We start from the raw sequence: 4,569 nt of genomic DNA, 5'->3' as shown, positions 1-4,569 counted from the left end.
TACCAAACCGAAAATGTTAAGTCAATATCGCAAAATATTGTTGGCACTTTTGTCTGAGTCAAAACATTATTTTGAAAGCAGAATACCTCCCAGGTTTGTCCAACTCAGTTTGTCCAACTCCATAATCAGCTGGAACTCTTGTTTCCTAATCGAAAACAGCGATTGGAGACTAGATCCTCTTGTTTTCAATCAACTCAATTCTCTCTGGGGTCCCCTTCATCTAGACTTGTGCACACCCTGTCTGAATCGCCAACTTTCACGATTCTTCAGTTAGTGTGCTGACCCAGAATCTCTCGGCACCGATGCATTACTTCAATTTGGCCATCAGAGACCCTTTATGCATTTCCACCATTTGCATTAAGTCCGAGAATTCTCCTATTGCCAAATTACAGAAATCGATGATTGTCCTGATAACGCCTCTTTGGCCGACCCAATCTTGGTTCCCTCAGATTCTGGGAATGTCTATAGATTTTCCTAGCATCAAGCCAATTCATCAATCCATCCTATTAGATCTATCAGGGAATCTCCATCCTTTGATTTTGTCAGACCAATTGTCTCTAGTAGCCTGGTGCATCTCAGGTCATCAGAACCTGATTTTGATCTTTCACAACCAGCTAGAGATATCCTCTCAGATGCATGGGCACCAGGTACCAGATCAGCTTACGAATAAGCCTAATTGGTGCATACAATGGGATTTGGATCCCATACATGCATCTATAACTCAAGCCATCAATTTCCTTTCAGATTTTTTGATGTGGGTAAAGCTAACGTTAGAGCTTTAGATATTTCTCACAGACAATTTTCCCCTCAAGGAGTTATATTTTTCCATAATTAAACAAACTAAGACTAGCCTTCACACGGTTTTTACCCAGCTTTTCCTCATCAAGAAAATGTATATGTTGTTTGTTGCTTGAAGTCTTACGAACAAAAAATGGAAACTCTTAGGAGTTGCTCGACTTCTCAATTAGTGTTGCTCGCGAATATTCGCAATTCGAATATTATTCGCGAATATCGCATATTCGCGAATTCGCGAATTTCGCGAATATAGCGCTATATATTCGTAATTACGAATATTCGTTTTTTGTTTTTTTTGTTTTTTTCACAGTACACATCACAGTGATCACCCCTCTCTGCTTCCAGCTCGTGTGGTGTAAAGAAGACTCCAATACTACTGTGTGAGACTGGCGCGCGAATTTTCGCATATGCGAACATTTGCATACGCTAATTTGCGCATATGCGAATTTTCGCTTGCAGTAATTTTTTGCATATGTTAATTTTCGCATATGTAAATTTCGCATTCGCGAATTTTTCGCATTTGCGAAAATAAAACGAGGATATTACGAATATGCGAATATTCGCGAATATATGACGAATATTCGCCCATATATTCGCGAATTCGAATATGGCCTATGCCGCTCAACCCTATTCTCAATGTGTTATTTCCTTTTGCAGCCCTTATTTACCGGTATCTTCTCCAACTTTACCGAGGGGGATCAGACAAGTCATGTCTTTATTAGATATTAATTCTTCCGTTTTTGCGGCCCTTTCAACTAGAAGTGCCATGTTCACTAAAGTTAGACAAGCAGGCGGCTCTTTGGCAGATATATTGAAAGCTGCTTATTGGTCATCAGAATCCACATTTAAAACTTTTTATTTTAGACCCACACGTTTCTATGTCTTTATTTTATCTTTAGATTTATGATTATACAGTATATATTTTCATTAATGTATGAGCTTTAAACAAGCATAATGTGAGTCTCCTGTCTTGTTATAAAATTGGGGATTTTCCTACCCTTGGTGACAGAAAATATAGATTTTACTAAAGACAGGAGACGAGCATTATCCCTCCCATGTACCCGACCCTATCTATTTAAGATTTTTATTTGTTTTGTTTCAGCCTAAACAAGTTACAACTCTGGGTTTCTGATTATTCCTTCTTATATAATGACAAGGTTGAGAGAGACAAAAAAGAGACAGGGGGCGTTTGTCGACTCGGTGTGATCCCTCCACCGCACCTAAGTGATATACTCACCTATGAGGTGATGAGGTATTGGTTTCATGGCCATTGTGGGTCGTGGTATTGGAGGTGCACTGGGATGGATAGAAGTAGAGCTGCTGCACTCGGACCAATTCTGGATAATAATAGGGGACCAGCAAAGGAATGTGGGAATAAATTAGAAATGGCGGTCTAGGAGGTGCTGCTCAGGGTAGTTCACAATAAGACGGACGCAGGCCAGCACAGGACAATAAATATTTTACTAGGCAATACGGACAACGCGTTTCGGCACTCAAGGGTGCCTTCCTCAGGTCCAATCTGGCTGTACACTTTTAGGAGTTGGTGCCTGTAAAAGTGTGCTGGAAAGGATCCTCTGTGATCACGGTGCCTGCGTGGTCTGCTCTTATATAATGGATCACTCATCCTTAAGTTGACCTGCAATTGGTTCCAGTTCCATTCATTCTGTTTTCAAAATGAGAACTTCAACTTTATATTATTCTCATTTACCACTTCATCAAAGAAAGAGGAGGGGCTTCACCTGAGGGGTCCTTATATTCACCTGGACTGTACCATTAGTGATTAAATACTGGACTTAACGTACTGCTTCAACCAAAACCTTGCTTCTTGATCTTCCAGAGATGAAAATTGAGATTGATAGAGCCCATAGGCTCCCTAAGGCCAGAAACAAATTGACCCATCATTAACCAGAGAAACAATTCTGCATTACCACTTCTTCAAAACAAAAGAGAACTTGCTCCAAGCTCTAAGGAAAAAACCCACATTGCAAGAAAAATTTAAGGACATCCTAGTCTTTACTGACTTGACCCAAATGACTATAAAAATGTGGAGACACTCCGGGAGAACAACATCCCTTATAGGTGGGGCTTTCCTGTGAAGCTTCTTATTTCAGGTGAAGGATCCACAGAGTGTTTACCTCTGAGGACCAATGCCTGGATCTCCTGACCAGATGGGGTAGTGCACCTACAGAACAGCAAGGACAATGAAAAAACACCTGAATCAATATCTAAAAAGAAAAATAGCTAGCACTACTAACTAATACTCGGGTGCACACTGCTGTGGCATATACAAAGTATACAAAAAGAAGGTTGGTCAAAAAAATGGAGGCTCTTAGCACACTTTTTGATCAAAACGTGTCCCCCATCCACCACACAGAGGTGGCTTCTTGTCGGATGGGACCCTAACATGCTTAATCCACTCACCTCTGCTTGGCATATGGCCTTTGACTGAGTGACATGCAGGATCCACTATCAATTTGAAAACCTCCTTTGAAACATGGAGGGGTGCACGGCTAAAGAGGGTGCCACTCCCCCTAATTTGCATAGCAAAAACACAAAACATAAAAATAGCCAGCACTACTACCTAAAGGTTAGTGGATTAAGCATGTTAGGTACCCCATCTGACAAGAGGCCACGTCCGCGTGGTGGATGGGGGACACGTTTTGATCAAAAAGAGCGCTAAGAGCCTCCATTTTTGACCAAGAGTGCTGCTGCCTTCTTTTTTGCATACTTTGTATTTGCCACAGCAGCGTGCACCCGTGTATTAGGTAGTAGTGCTGGCTATTTTTGTGTTTTTGCTATGCAAGTTAGGGGGAGTGGCACCCTCTCTAGCCGTGCACCCCTCCCTGTTTCACAGGTTTTTAAATTGATAGTGAATCCTGCATGTCACCTAGTCAGAGGCCATATGCCCAGCAGAGGTGAGTGGATTAAGCATGTTATGGTCCCATCCGACAAGAGGCCACCTCCAAGTGGTGGATGGGGGACAAGTTTTGATCAAAAAGTGCACTAAGAGCCTCAATTTTTTGACCAAGAGTGCTGCTTCAACCATCTTTTTGGAATCAATATCTAGATTGCCCAAAGGGTAGAAATTGCTAGTTTAACCCTTTGCGTTCCTATGGAATTAACAGTTAACATTGCAGGTCTATAGGTCAAATAGGCTATCCAGTTATTATGGTTTTTCTTCTCTGATCCTTGGACACTTGTCAAAGGTTGCAAACTTTAACTCTGAGTTTGCATGGCACTGCCACTCTCAAAAGTTACTCTATCTTGTTAACCATATTAGTGTATTTCCTTTATACTTGTTTAACTGTTTTATATTTGTCTCCTTTCTTTCTTTTTTTTTTTTACATGAGTCTCTGAAGGCTTCCAATAATCTGCAGCAACCCTTCTCTTCCCCATTACTTTGACCCTTACACCGACTCCTCCTCTCTCGTACCTCTGCACTTAAAGGGCTACTCCGGCCCTAGACATCTTATCCCCTATACAAAGGATAGGGGATAAGATGTCTGATCGCGGGGGTCCCGCTGCTGGGGACCCCCCGCAATCTCTCATGCAGCACACCCTATCATCAGCCTCACGGAGTGAAGATTGACGGAGTGAAGATGATGTCCCGCCCCCTTTAATGCAAATCTATGGAAGGGGGTGTGGCGGACATCAAGCCCCCTCCCACAGGCATGCATTGAGAAGGGGGGCAAAACGTCACAGGGGGCAGAGCCATGACATCACAATACTCTGGCCCCGTGATCGTGAGTCATCAGACACAGAGCGATCTTCATT

This window comes from Hyla sarda, chromosome 1, assembly GCF_029499605.1.
Source record: "Hyla sarda isolate aHylSar1 chromosome 1, aHylSar1.hap1, whole genome shotgun sequence".
NCBI lineage: Eukaryota > Metazoa > Chordata > Amphibia > Anura > Hylidae > Hyla > Hyla sarda.
This window is presented reverse-complemented; position numbering follows the sequence as displayed.